This window comes from Periplaneta americana, chromosome 4 (assembly GCF_040183065.1).
Source record: "Periplaneta americana isolate PAMFEO1 chromosome 4, P.americana_PAMFEO1_priV1, whole genome shotgun sequence".
Classification (NCBI taxonomy): domain Eukaryota; kingdom Metazoa; phylum Arthropoda; class Insecta; order Blattodea; family Blattidae; genus Periplaneta; species Periplaneta americana.
In genome coordinates this window covers 147,192,687-147,215,410 of record NC_091120.1, presented here as the reverse complement: position 1 = coordinate 147,215,410, position 22,724 = coordinate 147,192,687, and the positions used below count along the sequence as shown (strand labels likewise).

The 22,724-nt window shown below is 33.7% G+C and overlaps 1 long non-coding RNA gene and 1 other non-coding gene across 2 annotated transcripts; both read right to left on the bottom strand.

Moving 5' to 3' along the window:
• Positions 1-4,694: 4,694 nt before the first annotated feature.
• LOC138698885 (uncharacterized) lies at positions 4,695-21,313 on the bottom strand. The gene is made up of 3 exons (XR_011331981.1): positions 21,219-21,313; positions 19,725-19,796; positions 4,695-6,860 (listed from the first exon to the last, which is right to left on the bottom strand). It is a non-coding gene; the product is annotated as an uncharacterized lncRNA (long non-coding RNA).
• An 872-nt stretch (positions 21,314-22,185) lies between these two features.
• Positions 22,186-22,261, bottom strand: TRNAC-GCA (transfer RNA cysteine (anticodon GCA)). Its single transcript has one exon. It is a non-coding gene; the product is annotated as a tRNA-Cys (tRNA).
• Between the last annotated feature and the right edge of the window lie 463 nt (positions 22,262-22,724).

The following is a 22,724-nucleotide window of genomic DNA, read 5'->3' as shown; positions in this document are numbered from 1 at the left end:
TTTATTAAATATTGTTACATATTTTTATATCTATGACAACTTATAAATTTATAAATATATAGTTCTAAACTTTTTGTATTAAATAATTCATATTCTTGTATACATCAACATTATAATTGAGTTGATCATGAATATGTTTTCACCTTTAAATTAAACAAGTAAACAAACAAACAAGTAAGCAAACAAACAAACAAATCAGTAAGAAAACAAACAAACTCGTAAGGAAATAAATAAATAAAGAAACAAACAAGTAAACAAACAAACTAAAACACAAGTAAGAAAATAAACAAGTAATGAAACAATCAAACAAACAAGTAAGGAAACAAACATGTAAAGAAGCAAACAAACTAAGGAAACAAACAAACAAACAAACAAGTAAGGAAACAAACAAACAAACAAACAAGTAAGGAAACAAACAACAAACAAGTAAGGAAACAAACAACAAACAAGTAAGGAAACAAACAAATCAGTAAGAAGACAAACAAACTCGTAAGGAAATAAATAAATAAAAAACAAACAAGTAAACAAACAAACTAAAACACAAGTAAGAAAATAAACAAGTAATGAAACAATCAAACAAATAAGTAAGAAAACAAACATGTAAAGAAGCAAACAAAGTAAGGAAACAAACAAACAAACAAGTAAGGAAACAAACAACAAACAAATAAGGAAACAAACAAGTAAGGAAACAAACAACAAACAAGTAAGGAAACAAACAACAAACAAATAAGGAAACAAACAACAAACAAATAAGGAAACAAACAACAGTAAGGAAACAAACAACAGTAAGGAAACAAACAAACAAGTAAGGAAACAAACAAACAAGTAAGGAAACAAACAAACAAGTAAGGAAACAGACAAGTAAACCAATATGAAAACAAACAAGGAAGCAACCAAACAAACAAGTAAGGAAACAAACAACAAACAAGTAAGGAAACAAACAACAAACAAATAAGGAAACAAACAACAGTAAGGAAACAAACAACAGTAAGGAAACAAACAAACAACAGTAAGGAAACAAACAAACAACAGTAAGGAAACAAACAAACAACAGTAAGGAAACAGACAAGTAAACCAGTATGAAAACAAACAAGGAAGCAACCAAACAAACAAGTAAGGAAACAAACAAGTAAACCAGTACGAAAACAAACAAACTAACGAGGAAACAAACAAACAAGTAAGGAAACAGACAAACAAGTAAGGAAACAAACAAACAAACAAGTAAGGAAACAAACAAGTAAATCAGTATGAAAACAAACAAACTAACATGGAATCAAGCAAACAAGTAAGGAAACAAATTAACAAGTAAGGAAACAAACAAACAAGTAAGGAAACAAACAAGTGAACCAGTATGAAAACAAACAAACCAGTAATGAAACAAACAAAACAAATAAGGCAACAAAGAAACAAGTAAGGAAACAAACAAAAAAACAAGGAAGCAAGCAATCAAGAAAACGAGTAACCAAACAAATAATGATCTAGCGATCAGATAATGAAACAACCAATCCATCAAACAATCAAGTGACAAAATAACCAATGAAATAATTATTCAACTATCCAAACAATCAAATCAAATGGTGAAACAATCAAGTAAACAACCTAATAATTAAACATCGAGCAGTAGAGGAACCGAGCAGTCGAGCAATCGAGCAGTCGAGCAATTGCAATTCGAGATATCGTGCAAAAATTTTAATTTACTGGTACAGTGTAAACAAATACACGAGATTATATCCACATTGTGTCAATGAAATCCCTCATTATAACAGGAAATAAAATTTGGATTTCGGTGTTTTGTTAGAGTAGACGAGCGCAGTTGAAGTACGGGTGCCACCGGCTGCGACACTCTTAGAAACCAAGAAGTAAAACATCGCGTGAGCGGACAGAATATGTAAAATCCCACATTTTCTTGTGCTTATACAATTTTGCACATATTATCCTCCAAGTGTTTCATCTTAGCAACAGTTATAATTTTAAATTTCACTTTAAGTGCTTCTCAGTTATCGAGCCTTGTTTCATGCTCTCATTGCTGTCAAATCAAAATTTTTAATGTTAGAATGTCGTTAGATCCACCGGTATTTAAGATAAACTATTAAAGTCACTTGAGAAACTGCTTTTATCAGTATATAAAAATACTAAATTTTAAGAAAACAAAAAGAATTTTCTATGTCATTCTGTTCATGATTAGTTTCGAACTTCATTGAAAAATGAAGTAAGTGATTTGGTAACATCAAGAAAAGACAAACCTCACTAATGCTATTATTAAAATCTCACACACTTTTAAGACAGCCTAGATTGATGCAATAGCAATCGAAAATGTGTTGTGGTATTGATCAAAATATACATAGGAAAATTATAATTAGGCCTACTTTATGTTACTAGCATATTAAATAAACATTTAAATTATTTTGTGAAGACATGAATATTAGTTGCAAGAATTGCCAGATCGTGATTTAGATAAGTTTCAAAACTACTGCACTAGATGGTCACACACATACTGTATTATCGTAGCCTATTTCCATATTCCTCGTTGTTATACTTATAACAACATTATTCGCCTGCATAAAGTTGATTAATCTATTATTCATCGCTGGTTTGCTTATATTCCTTCTATTTATTGGATTTCTATTATAATCCATAGGCCTAGTGGCTTTAACATTCTGCTGCTCAATGTGCAATGCATAAGGACTAAAGTTATTTCAAATATTTATGTAGGTTTCAACAGGCTTCTCCCCAGGCAGTTGCCTAGGGTAGCAATTTCCAGGGGGGGAGGGACGGCATTTCCTCTCTTTTTTTCTATTCCTCTTTTTACAGTGAAATTTGTTTTTAAAACATGTTGGTAAATGTTTTGTGACGTTTGTTGTTGAACACCTTGTGGAAGTCGGATATTGTTTTGCTATTGCATTGTCGCGGTCGCGGCGAGAGTAAAAGGAAAGTGTGCATAGTTATATTGCAATGCCGGCATCACATTATTATACTATGAACCTGCTTAAATTTAACTGCTTGTAGAAACAAGAATGCATTACTGAAAATCAAATTGGTTGTGTGTTTATTAGCTATTTATTGCTATATAAAGAATTTTTCATTAGCTTTCCTAAAAGTATTGTGTAAATATGTTTCCAAATAATTCTTGCAATCATATTGTAACAAAGGAGTATTTATTTGAGAAATTGTAATAAAAATAGTATTAATAATGTGTAGTGAATAAAGAAATAAGAGATAAGAAAATCCGAAAATTCTTACTCTACAGAGAACATGATTTAAATTTAGTTCTTCTAGATTATATTATTTTACTGATTTTCAATTCTTATTTATTTAAAAACGAGGTAATGTTACAGGCTATTACACAAATTAAAAAAAAATTGAAATATATTAAGAATAAATTTTAATTTTGTTACAATTACATGAGGTCCATTAGGTGGTGGTGGTGCACATCTTCTAATCACTAGATTTTGCTGGGTTAAATCCAAATCTCTCCGTAGTGCATATGAAGAAACTGCACTGTTGATATGATTCGTCCGTCAGACGAAGACGTTAAGTTCGGCGGCACTCTTGGGACTATTCCACAGGAATAGGCAACGTGCCGGTACCGAGTTTCCACTTCCCCCTTCCTCATCTTCATCATTATCCTCACCCATTACATGAAAACTTACACATTACACTCACCATAGTATACGATGTTTTGTGAAGGATTTCAGATAAGGACGCATATAGCAATAGTAGGTGACGCGCCCTTTTTTAAACCTCACTAACTAGTACACGACATAACTCTTCACAGATACACATTATGCACAGAGTGGCCAGCCGAAGTGGTGTGCAACTTGAAAACGGGTCATAGTCCTGCCATCTATCCGAAATATACGGAACCCGAATCACATAAGTGAAGTGAATATACACTGAGTACACACAACCACACAAACACTTGCATGATATATACCTACATGTTGTTATCCTCTGACCCTTGAATTTATTAAGCTATGAAACAAATTCGAATCTATTTAGTTCCAAAGTATTTTGTGAAAGAATATGTTTACAATATCTCTGTAGTTTCAGCGAACTGTAAAGATATTATTTCCTATGGTAATATTAAAATTTATACCATTGTTTAACCAAAATAATCCGCCTTATATTCTTCCTGAAAAATTATTGTCATGTCAGTAATTCTATGATTTACACAACTAAATTAAATTCCTAGTTCATTATTGTCCGAAGTTATTTTCCAAATTAAATATTTATCTTTTACAAACATTTCAGAATAGAGATTAATAAAGAAAATTTTTAGATGTAGAATTTTTTTTTTTTTTACAGAACACTGAATATATTATTTACCTGTTACTCCTCCTATGTAATTTAGTCACAACTAACATGCGCCCGCAATTTGTGGCTATGCTATCTTATCCGTTTAGAATAAGAATTCCACGCAGGGTCATAAAAAATTCTAAAATTAAAATTGTATTTAATGTCCTGATAAAATTAATTAAAATATGTGATAAATACTGTAATAAAACATATTACACTAAAATTTTTTGTTAAAATAAAATGTTTCTCGGGTAATAATATACACCACCCTTTTTTCAGTTTGAAATTAGCTAAATTGTTACATCAAAGTCTAAAATTTATTTTTTATCAACTATATCGAGACAATCTGACAAATATCAATCAATGTCTTGTAAATTTACAATTTCTGTGTTAAAGAACACACATACAAAATATCAATTTTCTTATTTTCAAAATAACTTGAAGTTGATATTAATATTGAAACATAATTTACTTAAAAGAAAGCCTATGCAGCATTCTTACCATTAAATTTAATGTAGTAGCAATGAAATTTAAGTATGAACTGATACAGTACATTGTAGTTTGCTTATAATACTCCGACGTTTTATATATTATAGTATTTAAATCTAAAAATTATGTCTTTCTACAGTCATTCATAATGTTTTGGAACTTAATATTGTTAGTCACATACAGTAAAACAAAGACTCAAAATTTCTACTTAATGTAGCATCGTCCCATTTTCTCACGTCGTTTTCAATCAAATGTTCATAAGATTTTGGCGACGTAGTCAAAATATAAATATTCCATAGCTAATTAACTAAGATTATAATCACCTAGTTAAGATGATATCGTCTGACTTTATTGTTCTAACAAATAATTATTGTAACAATTTGTAGCAGTCAATTGAGTCGGCTTAAAATTTTCCTTACATAATTCTTCAATTGTACATAAATAGGCCTAACGTAAATCTTTAAAACTCTTAACCAGAGTGAACGGAGACTAATTCTGAATTTTGTAAAGAACTTTGTTATGATTTTATCGTTTGTGCTTTGATTTCCTAATTCTAAATTAACATTGATTGATTTAGAACTATGACTTCTCTCTTTCAACTCTGATACGTGTTCTAATGCTAATAAAACATACCCCAATCTTTCTGTTATTGTATTCAATGAAATTATAGTACTTTCAATTTGGTTTCCAATAGCAATGAGGTTAAAATCTGGGCAACGATTTAGAATAAAATAACTCTTATATGCTTCATGAACAATATAACACTCTGCTGAAATCTTTTCATTTATGTTACTCATACAGTTCACAACTTGTATACAAATGCAGATTAAGTCGCCAAATCTTAAATTAGACGTGTGACTTTCTTGAAAGCTGTTCAAAATATTTCGCATAATTAATGTAACTTTCATTGCACTGCCTGCGAATTGCATACAAGCACACGATACTTCATAACATTCATCCACATTATCAAGATGGACACTACCCAGACGACGAAATGCGCAAGATGCTTCTGTATAATATTCTGAAACAGCCTGACAAACTTCATCTAATTCAAGAAGTGCACATTTTATCTGCTGAACATAAGTCAGTGTGAATTTGTAATACATTTTTTCACGAAAGGCAATCCTTTGCTTTTTGTAGCACTCATTGCTATATTTGCTAAAATTTTTCAAAGTTAAATGATTTTCAAAACAATTTTTCTCATGACACTTAAGATTTGTTTGAAATTGACTGAATTCATTGTCACTGGGAAGGCTGTAAATTTTATCTGAATATGTTTCAGTAGTTTGATTTTTTGAAGTTGAACTGTCTTCTGAGCAGTCCATTAATACTGGTTTGCTGCAATTGCAATCAATATGCAGATTATTTACACCCACAACACTATTCGAATGACAGAAGTGAAATTTCGTATCATTGTCGGATGACACAATGTTAGACACTGAATAATCACTCATAGTGTCTGTCGGGGAGTCTTTCAAACTTTTCAAATTATTTTCTGAATCATGGCTCTCGAAAGTTCGCTTTTCATCTGAACATTCAATGGTTTCTAATAAATGATTCATTTCAAATTCAATGTCAGAATTATCCAACATATTTTGTCCAATAACGATTTCCAAATTCATACCCGAACACTCCTTAAGTGATGCTTGCCGATCGTTCGTTGTATAACTACACTTGTCCAAATTCGTCAAATCATTAACAGATTTCCAAGTTCGTAAGTCTGAACCATTTTCAGATAATTCTGCAATCATTTCCGACCACTTATTTGTAAAGTCAGTGGTTGAATTTTCAGAATGTCTTCAAAACTGTATTAATTTCCAATGGAACTTTCAGAACACAATATTATGCTAAGTTTATAATTCAGTAGCAAAGAATGTTTCTAAAAAGGAAAAATTGAAATGTTGAGTGGTTATCTTAGAAATATCAAGAAACAGTTCTGTTGCAAATTTAAGAATTCACAGGTTAAATCTTGCAAAAATGTTTTTCCAATTTCTCCGTGTTGATAAATCTCTATCTTAGTGGACTGGTTTCACTTATAACAAACAGTTTGTCCTTCCTCTTGACCTCTTGTAATTCTGTGAAATAAAAAGATTACAGATGAAACATTAAATTTAAAACTTCACATATAGACCTATCTGTACAGCTGTCAAAAAAAAAAGTGGCCACACTCGTGAACAGCTAATATTTTCTAAGACCGCTTCGGATTACAGTGATGTTACACAATGCATGCGCTTATAGAAGCAGTTTCGGAACTATGATGTTTAAGCTAGAGTCATTCAACATCTGCGCCTCGTAGAGCAGCGGTAGTGTGTTCCTTTAATGATTCGAAGATTGTGAATTCGAGCCTCGTTCAAGTTATCATTTTATTTTGTCGTCGTTCGTTAGCGATATAAATAATATTCATGTTCTCATTTGTAGTTTATTGTTTTTAGCGATATAAATAATACCTATTAAAGTTATCATTTATATTCTGTTATCATTCTTTAGCGATATAAACAATATTAAAATTCTAATTTATATTCTGTTATGGTTCTTTAGCGATATAAATAACAGAAATTTGATGTTAGGTTTTCAATAATAGCCTACATCTGGATAATTTTAGTGTTAGTTTTTTCTTGTTATATTTTTACATTATACTATCCTGTAACACAATAAAATGAAAAAGAGTGACGAGAATTGAACCTGTGATGTTGACATATAAATTCCGAAGTTCTTCCCACTGAGCTACGGGGACACAAGTAAAGAAGCATATGCGAAAAAATTGGTCCAATCCCCCTCCAAGATGTCCTGATAATTTGTGGAAGCTCGTCCGGAATGCCTGGGATGCCGTGGCAGAACAGTCGCTATTTGAAAAGCCTAGTCGATTCCATGCCCACTCAAATGCAAGATGTGATCCAGATCGGAGGAGGATTGACTAAATATTGAATTGTGGTTTTTTGTTTTGTTTTTTTTTTCTTTTTTTAACTTTTAACCGTTTGAATTTTCCAAAGCAGGTGACAGTAAGTTGTACTCTTCATATGACATAATTAGGAACATTAAATCCAGAAGTTTGAGATGGGCAGGGCATGTAGCACGTATGGCGAATCCAGAAATGCATACAGAGTGTTAGTTGGGAGGCCGGAGGGAATGAGACCTTTGGGGAGGCCGAGACGTAGATGGGAGGATAATATTAAAATGGATTTGAGGGAGGTGGGATGTGATTGTAGATACTGGATTAATCTTCCTCAGGATACGGACCGATGGCGGGCTTATGTCAGGGTGGCAATGAACCTCCAAGTTCCTTAAAAGCCAAAAGTAAGTAAGGTGACAGTAAGTTTGTTTTGTTTATGACACGAAAGATATTGTTGAGACTAAAATCTTTCTTTCTTTTCATTTGTAGCCATAATGTCATAATAAATAATGATGTAGCCGTGGCATAATACATTCATGAACCTGATGTAAATTACTAAAACAGTCATAAAATAGACAGGAGCAATTATATTTCTCTCTCTCTCTCTCTCTCTCTCTCTCTCTCTCTTAAAAACAAGACAAAAAAACAACAAAAAAGCACTAGGTTGTTTTTGAATGCACGAATCACGAATATCAGCCCGAAACAATATCATTATGCCTACGCTAGAAAAGTAATACGGAGAACACTAATTATAACAGACAACGTGGTCTAACAACATGTAACATCGCCTGTCTCCGATTTTTAGCTAAGATACCCGAAGGGAACTGTAGTTTCTAGAGAGCGGCCACTTTTTTTTTTTTTTTTTGACAGCTATACATGTATGTATAGACTATTCAAGGCCAACACAAGTTACAATACTAACAAGTGAAAGTGAGATTTCAACACCGGTATTGCATCAAAATTCATGTGAAATTAAGACATTTCAAAGGTTTACAAAAAAACCTACACTATACGCAGACTGTAAACCATTACACAAACACAGTTATAAGAATGTTGTCATACGATTCTAGATTAAGTATCAATTGCAGCTTTCACGAAAATACTGGGATCAGCAAACTGTTGAAGCGATTCGCTAGTGGCCGTGAAATTTTAGATTAGAATACCCGTATTTTCACTTAATTTTTAGTGCAATTTCTTTCTCGGCCAATTGCTTTCGTTCACCACTGGTGAGGATTTGAGTGAAGTCATGAAAGGGTTCTTTTATTTAAAAAAAAAAATAAAAAGATATAAAAACCTTAAAAGGAAAGTCAGTCAATTACAAAATGCACATGCTTACTCATCTACGTAGTCAGTTTTTACATTCATCAAACGATCTCAAAGGAAGCAGAAGCATAATTTCCGTGCTTTCGCCTGACGAGCGTGTTGTCGAGTGGTGGCGGTGTTTGTCATAGCATTGCCATGTTCAATACGGAAACACGGGCGTTCAAGTCCGCTCTGATATTCGGTGTTCTCAACAGTTTTGACGATGAAGCCCTCTTTCCCTCACTTTACTTTCGTGCGATCCTGTCCTAAAATATACAGGATGTTTCCGAGGTGGTGTTACAGACTTTGAAGGATGATGGCGAAGGGCACATGTATCAATTTGAGATAAGGAACCATGAGCCGGAAATGACTGAGTCGAAAGTTATAAGAGAAAATAGTTGTGTGGAAATGGAATTGTAATTTGGCACACGTGCCCTCCTTCCCTTAACTTTTGGAACAGTCGTGGAAAAATGGTATGGGCCGGATGTCTCCTACGTGGGTACTTGCCCCGATACAATCTGTGAGCTTGTCTACTGTTCCCATTGGCTCATCCGTATTCGAAAATCAGGTCTGCATATTCCGCTCTCGTGTACTCCTCCATTTCACTAGGACTGATCGAATGGACACTGCAACTTGTACACATATACTGCTGTCTACAGACGTGTATATCAGGACCGACCATGTTCGTTACACATTACGCTATCTGCATTGCTTTAGTGTAGTTTCCTGTCCCCATCCCTCAGACAGTGCACTGAATGGAATACTGTAAGTAGACAACGTAAACAACGTCAGATGAATACAGTATGTGTGAGATGTACAGATAAATACACATAAAAATAAGATGTACAGAGGAATAAAATTATTTAATTTCCACAGAACTATTTTTGTTTGTAACTTTCGACTCGGTCATTTTCGGACCAGGGTTCCTTATCTCAAATTGATACATGTGCCCTTCGCATCATCCCTGAAAGTTTGTAACACCACCTCGGAAACAGCCTATAGAATAGAAAACTGATTTCTCAACCGGAAGATCGCTGCCCTTTGGGGGACAAAACAGCAGTTAGGAATTTAAATGAGGGAAATTTATATAATAATAATAATAATAATAATAATAATAATAATAATAATAATAATAATAATAATAATAATAATAATTTATTGCCAGAACAAAAATACATATTGATTTTTTTTATATAAAAACTCTCTAGCACCCCCAGAAAGAGTAAGATACATATTCGTGCTCAGGGGGCATTCCACATAAGTTAATGTTAAGAAATTTTATTGATTAATAGAGTAAAAAGCAATAGAAGAAAAACACAGATATAACAATAATTGAACTTAAAATTTTCTCTGTTAACAGCAATTTTTAATAGATCTTTTGAAATAAGGAACATTAGCAAATTGTATGTTTGGGAATTTACCTACTATCATGACATATGTGCTACATTTTTTAAGAAAGATAAATTTTTGTATACTAATTCATAGAAATAATGTGTTATTTTTTTCATATATTTTACTAGCCAATGAAAGAAACCCAAACACAAACTTGGTAAAAAAATTAGCGTCATGTTTACACAAAGCGCTCTTACTGAGGAGACGCTCTTGAATCGCAACTTGTGCAATGATCTCTGCCTTTTGAACTGTAGAAATAGACAAATAATTATTGTTTAGATTTATTTTATTTTATTGGGTTATTTGACGACGCTGTATCAACATCTAGGTTATTTTACGTCTGAATGAAATGAAGGTGACAATGCCGGTGAAATGAGTCCGGGGTCCAGCACCGAAAGTTACCCAGCATTTGATCGTATTGGGTTGAGGGAAAACCCCAGAAAAAAACCTCAACCAGGTAACTTGCCCCGACCGGGATTCGAACCGGAGCCACCTGGCTTCGCGGCCAGACGCGCTGACCGTTACTCCACAGGTGTGGATTACTGTTTAGATAAATTGTATTTACATTTCTTTCCGCCTTCTTACAACATGAGCTAGAATTTATAAGCTTGAAAAATAACATTGACCTATTTGCTCTGTTTCCGTAACATGGGACAGTATATAAATCCTGAAATGGACGGAGTTAAGCAATAAGAGACTAACCGCCTAAAAACCTGTTTTCGAGAAAATGACCAATGAAATAAATCTGGTTTTTATAAATATTTTATGCAAGAATTGTTGTAACGTTCATACTATTACAAAAGAAAATAGCACAAATAATACTAAAAAAGGCTAATCGATTTTTAGTGACAAACCAGCAATTGATTCAACATTGCAAAGCAAAACAAATAAATGAATTTTTTTGTAATAAACTAATTTTGCTTATAAATAACAGCAAAATGCAGATATCGGATTCTTGATTTCTTCAGAGTTAAAAACAATAATTCAACCAACAATAGATTGTGCAAATATCTCAATTTTTTTTAATTGTGGGTTAGTCTATTGCTGCGTAACTCAATCCAAATGATATTCAGTAAGAAATATTATAGGTGAATTGAACACTATTTGAATGTTAAGGCCATCGACTATGAATAATTTATATTTTTACTAATATTACTTAGAATAGGCAATGCACAAACCCACACACTATAGTCCCGTCGCTCTAATTTTCGGCAGCCAATTGCGTTGCAGGTAGGCTACATTTAAACGTGTGCGTCTTGTGATTCGCTTATGAAGACGTTATTCATTTCTTAAGGCTCGATAAATACTTAATATCATCGCCCGCCATTTTGGCTCTTTCGTTGTCGTTCGCAGAAAGCACACGAAGACGTTATTTGCCGCTCAGTTATTTGCTGAATTACAGTGCGTTTGATTTATTAACATAGGAGCTACGACATGATAATGTTTAACGGTGTGGCAAATAGATTCCTCGTATGGTAGCTCGGCAACGAAAGAACAAAAATGGCGAACGATACTACCTACCTAGACTTTATAGAGCCTTCAGTTCCTAAGACGTAAGCAAAGAGGAGGAGTCATGCCGGGTATAACAGCGTCGCGACTATAATTCCTACCATTTATTCGTGTAATGTAAGAGACTAATTTAGGGAGATAAAGCAAATTATTCATAATTTATTGTAAAGTTAAACTGAAAAGATGCGAACTCATGAGCTACTAGCAGTATCACGAATGTAACGAACTTTTCTTTTATGTTTTACGTATTTCGCAGTAGTCCAGTTCCTTGATCATGTTACGAATTAGTTAAGAATTGTAGATTATTTTCTTGAACTATCACCAAAAAGCGTGTTTAAAAGAAATAACTTAGCCCTAATATCGACTTAAATTAGAAAGTAAATATTTAGTTTCTGAATTACACACAATAGGCATTCTCTGTAACCTTAAAGATATATGACTCATTACAATTTGTAAGGGTTAAGTAGATATTTGTTTGGTAAACGATAAGTTATGGTACACCATTAGTAACACGTTTAATATCACTGGAATACCCTGGAAAATGTAAGAGCGCTCTTACAAAGTGAAGCTACGAAATATGTGGCTCAACACTGATCACATGTTTGAAAATTTACTTTTAAATTCCAATAACCTTAAGGGGAGTTGGTCATTATCGCATGCAAAATAATGGTAAAAATAGCCTATCTTCTAGCAGTAATAAATATAATAGTCTACTATTTATCAGTGATCTTTCATTTTTGTTAGCTATATGTGTATACATATTAAGCTTTAAAATGAAAAAGAATGGTGACTCTAGAGCAAATCTGTATCCTTAAATTAATTTTTTTTAATTAAGCACAATTTTTTTTATAAATTCACTACATGTCTGTGATTAGGTACACTCTATTCACTTATTATAGCACATACTGAATTGAAAATTTGAACACTTACTGCTAATAGATACTAAAGCATACCCTACTAAAATTATTCATATATCTGTAATATTATGGGCATAGGGCTTATAGTAATCATCACCGTCAATAAATTTTAAAAAAAATTGAAGATTAGTATAAGCCCTATGCCCATAACACTACAGATATTTTAATAATTTTAGTAGGGTATGTTTTAATATCTATTAACAGTAAGTGACCAAAATTTTAATTCAATGTGTGCTATGATAAGTGAATAGAGTGTACCTAATCACAGGTATGTAGTGAAGTTATATAAAACATATGTTTAAATTCAAAAATTAATTTAAGGGTAAGATTTAAACTAGATTAACCATTCTTTTTTCATTTTAAATTTTAATGTGTATACATATATCACTAAAAAAATGAAATAGCTGTGATAAATAGTATTACATTTATGACTGCTTAAAGACAGGCTATTTTTACCATTACTTTGCATGCGATAACGTCCAATTCCCTTTAAACAGTTTCTCTGGGAGCTTGGCAGAAAGTTCCAGAAACGAATTGCTTGATGCTGTGAAAGAGGAAAATGGTGAGCTGTTTTATGACTAGGCATAGATAATGGGTCATTTTTATAACGAGTGTAATATGAGGACAAGGAATTAAAACGCATTGAGAGATAGGCGAAGAAGTGTTGATGATGCAATGTAGGAAATTTAGTGAACAGGTATATCTACGGTCCTGTAATCTTATCCACTGGAGTGTTTCAAGGAAAGGTGTAATGTGGTCGTATTTGCGGATGTTGCAAATGAAACGTATACAGATATTATGAATGCTTTGTAATCTTTGGACAAAATTAGAATTTGACTCTGTAGAATGTCGTAGTAGTCAAAAGTGGCATCGTCAATGTTTGTATAAGAATACAAAAATTACATTAGAATACATTACATTTATCCATATATACATGCATACACACCTACATTCATTTATTGATCCAGATCTTTAGGTGTCAGCATTTCAGAATTCATTATTGCATTGCATAGAAACGAAAGTCAGGCTGACAGTATAACCAATATAGAATGTAACAAACTTCATTTCATTACTTACTTACTTACTGGCTTTTAAGGAACCCGGAGGTTCGTTGCCGCCCTCACATAAGCCCGCCATTGGTCCCTAACCTGAGCAAGATTAATCCAGTCTCTATCATCATATCCCACTTCCCTCAAATCCATTTTAATATTATCTTCCCATCTACGTCTTTACCTCCTCAAAGGTCTTTTTACCTCCGGCCACCCAACTAACACTCTATATGCATTTCTGGATTCGTCCATACGTGCTACATGCCTTGCCCATATGAAACGTTTGGATTTAATGTTCCTAATTATGTCAGATGAATACAATGAGTGCAGTTCTGTGTTGTGTAACTTTCTCCATTCTCATTAACTCAATAAAATGAATCTTGGACATAATACGATTTGGTTCAAACATTTTACAGACTGAATATGATTTGAAACAACAGCCACTTTTAAGCACTCTTTTTCATGATTTACAAATACAATTTGAAAATATCAGACTTCACAACATGATAGATTTAAAAGAAAAATACAGTATAAGAAAATGTATCAAACTCAATTTCATCCACTGGTGGACTTAATACGGTCTGAAACAATATATCACATGTGGAATATAACACAACGTTAATACATATGTCACAGTCAATACTGCATGTAGCCAAATTACTATTAACAACAAATATTTCACCCATAGACTTCAACAATATTATTTGCAGATAAATGGAACAACTCGATGGTGTTTGGGTAAAGGGAGACAAGTCATAAAAATGAATCGAGATAAATCAAAATCAAGCTTCGTACCTTTATTGCAAACAATTTTCTATACAAATGAAACACATCAAATTATAGTAGACTATTATTTTTTTTTGCACGCCCACTTGTAAAATTTAACTTATGAATTCATCTGGGAAACAAAACTCTATTTGCACAAAAAAATGACTTAACTCCCTTTACTCGAGCACCATCGAACTATCCTCTCTGTTTCCTGTCAGCTAACTACTAATCATAGTCTTTCTAACTTTGCCACATACCTCGGGCGTATCATTATTTCACGACACTGAAGATCATTTTTCGTGAAACAAACTATGTTCTCTGACGTGTCGTTTAGTAGTTACACGACATCAAAGAGAAGACAGATTTTGGTACATTTACAATTATTAAAATAATTATTCATTTATTTCTTCAAGTACCCATGAGGATAGTTTTTCAGAACGTGTTTACAGTGTCTACTCTCAACCTGATTACATTCATTACACCGTCGTTGCAGTGATTATCAGATTCTGTGGAACATTTCAGGTCTGTCTCCAGCAAAGAATTACTATAAACATCTGGGGTGGAATTCTTGGTGATCATCTGCTGGAACCTGTTATTTTGCCGCCGCATTTGACTGGAGCAACTTATCTTGAGGTACCTCGAAACATGCTTCGGCTGCTCATAGAGATGTGCTATTGCGACATGTGGTTCCAGCTTGATGGCGTCCTGCTCTACTTCAGCCTGGTTGTATGGACATACGTGAACAACACCTACTGGAAGCAAAGAATAGGAAGAGCGGATCTGTTGTGTGGCCAGCACGATCACCCGTCTTAATGCGCCTAAGATTTTTTCTTTGGGGCATACGAAGAGCGTCATATACGCCAAACAAATTTACACCAGAGAGGAACTGATTGTGCGAATATTCGCTAGCCGTGATCAAATTGGACACAGAACTGAATGGTTTGGCAGAGTTCGACAGTCACTACTACGACGTTGTCATGAATGTAATCAGGTTCAGGGTAGACACGCTGAACACCTGTAATCTGTCGACAAGGGTTCTTGAACAATTCATTTCATAAATTGAAACATCACTAAAATCTATCTTTTCTTTTCTTCTAAGTCCTCATAGTCCTAAACTCTCCTTAGAGATTATCGCAGAAGTCCTGACTCATCCGGCATAATGGCGAACGCCAACTAATCATTCAATATTTTTTATCAAATTTACATAATATAGCCTCATGTACAGTACCTATATCATAATATTTCCTCACACGATTTGTTTAAGAAAACTGTTTCCATTTTCAGAAAGAACAATAGTTCTTTATGTGTGATACTGGGAGAAATCCTTCCCTTTTATTTCTGACCACTCAAATGTTCGTAACGAAAACTTTTAAAATTTACTATCTGCGGAAATTTCTCCCAAGATTGTTAACGTAGATTCTCCGAAGAACAGTGAACATTACTGTACAGATTTCTGTGCATATTACTGTGGAATTCCGGCCACCAAGTCACTCAACTGAGTGCTCTCCTTGTATAATGGCAGTTGACAATATAAAATTTCAACATACATGCCCAACTATTAGGTGTTGTACAAATGAAGTTAACAGCTCCTAGAATTGAAGAAACACCGGCTGGTTGTAATGAAAAAATTGCTAGATCAACTGATTTTATATGAATCGAATTCCACTTTTGCAAAATCTGAATATTCATAACTTCAATATCACTGGTGTCCAATAGTTTTTGGGAGTCAGGCCACTAAGGGAAAAAAACACTGGAGGAGAGGGGTTCGATCCGGTGCTGTGGATTGGACTTCGGCTTAACTGAATGGTGAGAGCGCTTGATAAGTAGAACCAAGGACCCGGGTTCGATCCCGGCGCAGGTGCGAATTTTTCTCCTCTAATATTAACACTAACTCAATGATATTTCAAGGGTGTATTTAGAGTATGTGGAGACGTAAGAGATCACTTTTCACGTTTATAGTTCAGTCTGAACGCCAACTTCTAAAGAAAACATTAACTGAAATGTACATGCTTTCGGCTTGTTGTGAATTAAAGTCAAGCAAACAATTATACGTAGAAAAATCCTTTTTATATACCAAGTTTCATTATGAGTATTTAATTCTCAATTTTGAAATTATTTAAATAGACTTAAATTTTAAATTAGAAAATTAAAGATGTGATCTTACTTTCTTAACAAAAAAAAAACTGACACTAGGAGTAATTGGCATAGAAAAAACAAGTTAACGGTGAATTTTGAGGAAGATTGTGCGATATTTATTGTAAGAATCAGGGATAATATTATGTCTTTCAAATAAAGCTGTGAGTAATTGAGTTTAAAGTTAGCCTGCTACACTTCCACGTGAAAGTAGCAAGAATTTAAGAAATTCATTTTGACAAGTTACAACTCGAATTCAGTTGAATCCTTTCGTACGTTGACAGATATTATATCAAAGTCAATAAATCTAAAATAGAAAAATGCCCAAAAATAGATTTCTATCCCTAGTGTGTCCCCTTAATATTTCTTAATCTGGGAGAAGGCGCATAGCGGGGAAGAGACCGCACTTGGATTTAAATCTGCTTTACTATAACAAGGAAAACTCTTACTTCCTCACTATCATATCCTTAATAAGTGCCTTGTTGACAATTTGTGAACCTGAAATAGTCAAAGTTGTGCCCTATTTCGAACAGATGCTTATTCCTTTTATAGAGCGGTCTTTCTGACCGCGTGCGATCTCTCATGTTACAACATGAAACTGCATTCCCCGTATCCTAGTACTGTGAGAGTTGCACTAAATTGGCAACATTGTGATGGCGTGACTTCCCAATCCAACATAACCATAATTACAGCATTATTAACGTGTTGTGTACCTGCAACACTTACAGCTGCGCACTTATAATTACATGCTCGTTCTTTCTGTGTTGTCGACAATTGTCACGTTATATAAGTAACAGCTTAATTTTCTGTTTTACGTTTTATAAGAAGAACGATTCTGCATTATTCATAAAATATTGAAATATTATTTGTGTAACTTTATTAGTTCTGTTAACATTACTTCCGTAATATTGGATTGGATTTATTGTGAAATGTAAAACATACCATTTCATATTTTCTACATAACATTGTAATATTCATTTCTGTAGAATTTTTCGTCGTGTGTTACTTTTTTTCTATAAAATCACTATGACAGTTTCCTCATTTTTATTACATATTTAATTCAACCATTGTGTTGCTCCAAATAAAGATTATTGCATTAAAGGAAAACTAAAAATACTGTAATTAACTTTGGAAACACAAAAAAATGTAATGAAAAATGTAATAAAATGTTCCAAAGTTGCATTATAAAAAAATCTTGTAATGTTTAAAATAAAAATAATATCACTAGCAACGCTCAAGGGAAAATCTGTAAGCCGAGTTTAATAACATTTTCAGTAGCGCGGTCTTTTTGACCGCATGCGTCTTTTCATAAAATGACGCGTATTTGTCTTCTCCCGGGTTAATCTACATGGATGGGCCAGTTCAAAAGAGAAACAACTCAAACTTTAACATTTTGACAAACCTGCATTTTCAAAGCTTCATGTTGCTCTGAAAAATCCAAGGAGACTGGATGTTGACGATGAGTTATACCTTCAAATTAGAGTGTTTACTTACATTTTTTACAGCAATATGCAGCTGTAAAATACAGTTTCCTCAAAACTTTAAATTTTTAGTTGTATCCCTTTTGACCATGCTCGTCGAGATGATTACATTGAATATCAGGAAAATTTAAGAAATGTATTCCTGAAATATAATTAATTCTGGAGGAAAGCCTCTACATGGATTTTAGTTGTCCTGGGCATGAGTAATTATATTAAATTTCCATCATTTATAAGGCTATGCGTAGGAGAATGGAGAAAGTTACATAACGCAGAACTGCGCGCATTCTATTCTCCACCTGACATAATTAGGAATATTAAATGCAGACGTTTGAGATGTGCAAGGCATGTAGCATGTATGGGGAATCCAGAAATTGCTATAGTAGAGTGTTAGTTGAAGGGCCGAAGGGGAAAATACCTTTGAGAAGGCCGAGACATAGATGGAAAGATGATATTAAAATGGATTTGAGAGAGGCGGGATATGATGGTAGAGACTGGATTAATCTTGCTCAGGTTAGAGACCGATGGCGAGCTTATGTGAGGGCGGCAATAAACCTGCCGGTTCCTTAAAAGCTATAAGTGAAAAAGTATATGCTAGATTGTTATGGAGGGGGGCCTGTAGTTTTATATGTTTTATATTTGTTAAGTTTTACGTAGTTTTGGACGGTAGCGTAATATCATATTTGTTGGTAGGCGATATTTACTGCTTGGTGGCGATCGGAGTTGTTAGGTTAGGTTACGTTAGCTTAGCTCAGTGGCGTATACTGGTTAAAGGGTTTGGGCTACCGCTGACCCTATTATTACACAAAATATATCTAACAATTACTTTAATTTTAATTACTATGGTAAAACTAATAATACAAAATTATTACATTATGTTATATTATAAACTTTTTCTTTTATAATTTCCTTGGGCTACCGCCGGTAGCCCCGGTAGCCCGCAAAATACGCCCCTGGCTTAGCTTAGTTTTGTTTTGGTTAGTTAAGGTAAGGTTAGTTTAGTTTAGGTTGTGATAGGTTAGGTTAGGTTAGGTTAGGTTACAATTGAAGTTATGTTTTTCCGAAATATGTTTGTATTATCTTTCGAAAGTTATGCCTAAAATCATAGTTTGCGAAAGAAATCGAAAATTGTGGAGTATTCGTCCACCGGAATTACCGAAATTTTAAATACTTAAATAATATGCTCCTCGATTACTATTACGCACCTCGATGTAGTGTTTTCAATCCAGTTCCTTCAAATCCTTACGTTACGTCACACAGTTACAGAGTAATTCAGCTTATTAGTTCATTTGTAAAATTTTTTTTTTCGAATTTCGAAATGTGAACATGAAGTACATACCATATGCCTGTATGCCAACATTCTTATTTTGAATCCAACTTTTAAATTGCTATTATACAACAGATAGTTAAGAAAATACATCATTTAAACGTTTTATACAGGAAAATTATCACCGAAATAATAATTATCAAAGTTTAGTACACGTTAACAAAACACACTTACCAGTTAAAATAGCTCGCAAGCTTGAGTCGAGAATTCTTGTTATTACTGCTTTCAATTCAACTTTAATTATATCTGTAATAGCAAGTAAATGTTGCTTTTAATTCTCAGCCTCATTCGATCAATTTATTCAAGAACTGAATTTTTAGGGTGTAAGCCTACATAGGCCTATACCAAATCATAACGATTTTTTCAAGTTCAAATTTTAGATATCCTACAACATTAATTGTATTTGAAATAGTCTTAAGGGGAGATTCCACTGAAAACGATGAAATGTTTTATTGGCTATTTCACTTTTTTATAATGTATATTTTCATACCCAAAATGTATTTAGTTCAATTCTGATTAGAAATACTGTATGTTTATTTTTTTAATTAAGGCTGTAAGTGGGCGTGGCATTTAAAGAACTGTCAAAATTATTTTTCATCAAAGAATTCTTTTTTACAAATTTCTGATTACAAATCTAGTGACGTTTTGGTGAATTTATTTTATTGAGTTATTTTACGACGCTGTATCAACATCTAGGTTATTTAGCGTCTGAATGATATGAAGGTGATGATGCCGGTGAAATGAGTCCGGGGTCCAGCACCGAAAGTTACCCAGCATTTGCTCGTATTGGGTTGAGGGAAAACCCCGGAAAAACCTCAACCAGGTAACTTGCCCCGACCGGGATTCGAACCCGGGCCACCTGATTTCGCAGCCAGACGCGCTGACCGTTACTCCACAGGTGTGGACTTTTTGGTGAATGTTACTTATGTCCCGCCCACTATAGGAGACATAGGCCAGTTTTACACAATCCTAAACATTTAGTATAATAAAAGCCTAAACTAACCTAACCTGACCTGACCTAACCTAAGTGCGTCGGTGTCTATTCCAAAATCGGCGGAAGTCGCTCAACGCTCGTTTAACCAATATTATTCGTTCAGTGGGCGGTGGATACTCTACATTGACCCATTTTACTTCCAAATCCACTTTTCCGTAATTTCATTTTTCCTTGATTTTAACACCAACTTTTTTATGCTAAATGTTAATCAATATAGATGAAATCTTTACTGCAACTTTTTATGAGTAGCTGCATTTATTCTGTAAGAAATGTTGTTGGTTTATTTTATTAATATTTCTCTTCATGAATTATAGAAAAAAATAACATTTTTAAAACATCAAAATAATTTTTAGAAGTGAATAAATGAGATATTTCATAAAATGAATACATAGCAATGTTTCACTATGTCTTGTGAATGCAGCGAAAAAAGGGAGCTTAAAAATTTAGACGTCTACTAAAAACTTGGGTCTGAAAATATTTCTAAAAATATTACAAAAAATAAATAAAAACCACACACATTTGGGAGTTAAAAATTTGAATATTGTTAGTCCTTTACATAGTAAATATTCTCTCAAAACGTGCTTGAAAAGTGATTAGGAAAAAATTTGTCATTTTTAGTGGAGTTTCCCTTTAAACTAAATTCCTACTTCCATTAACATCACTAACCAACTCACCGCATTGCCTCGCTTGCAAACATCTACTCCGTCTCTCTCTAGACTGGCACTGCCTGCTACATCCTACGTTCAGGAACAGTGCTCCAGGGTGCATTCATTTCAAAACAGAGGTCAATTCTGTGCAACGTACTTTCACAAATAAGTTCTGTTGTTGTACAGATTATCAGAGAATCAAAGATCAAAGATGGTCAAGATTCGTGAATAATACTGAACTGGCATTTTTAAAACCTCATGAATCACAGAGAGCTGGCGTACGCAAAGTGAAATTCTACAATAAATTCGATTAATTAGCGCTGTGTAAATTTGACAGGAAACTTGAGGAACCTTGTTTCATTACTTATTTACTTACTTACGTACTTACTTACTTACTTACTGGCTTTTAAGGAAACCGGAGGTTCATTGCCGCCCTCACATAATCCCGCCATTGGTCCCTATCCTGAGCAAGATTAATCCATTCTCTATCATCATATCCCACCTCCCTCAAATCCATAATCTTGTTTCATTACGAAATAAATTTATTTGTATTTTCTCTATTCTTGCTTTCGCAATATCATGATCGTTATTAATATTACTAGACTATTATTATTATTATTATTATTATTATTATTATTAATATTATTATTATTATTATTATTATTATTATTCTCGAATTTATGAAAATTAAACTTTACATTATATCAGTAATATTCTATAATATAAAGTTAATATTAATAGATGTTTTTTATTATGCAAGTAAATAGGTAATCCTCGTAACGTCGCTGCCCTACAATTTAAAGCTATATATATGGGGTATTTTTTACCCCAAGAATATTTGTTATTAATAATTAGAATATTTTATAGCTTAATGCATTTTTGTAAATTGTATACGCAACTTGAAAGTGTTTATTACACTAGATTTGCTCCCTATGTTTAAACAATGAAGGAATTAATTAATTTAATCATTACCATTAAATACGAGAAAAATTCGTACCGGCACCGGGAATCGAACCCAGGACCTCTCAGCTCTGCGCGCTGAGCGCTCTTACCAACTGAGCCATGCCGGGACACGATCCACGGCGCCGGCCAAACCCCTTCTCGTAATGTTATTTTACGGCCTTACTGCCTGCACTTGAGACGATGCACGTCATATATGCAGGAGCGCATCTTAAATGACATTATGGCCATATTCAACATCAGTTCTGTGACAACTGCTAACAGTTAATACAACACATATTCATATGTATGAGGTCTCGCCCACCTCATTGAATATTACACGACTAATATGAAGTAGCTAATGTGTATCATTACCATTAAAGTCATTTAAGATGCGCTCCTGCACATATGACTTGTATCGTTTCAAGTGCAGGTAGTAAGGCCGTAAAAAGCATTACGACAGGGGTTCGGCCGGCGAAGTGGATCGTGTCACGGCATGGCTCAGTTGGTAAGAGCGCTCAGCGCGCAGAGCTTAGAGGTGCTGGGTTCGATTCCCGGTGCCGGTACGAATTTTTCTCGTATTTAATGGTAATG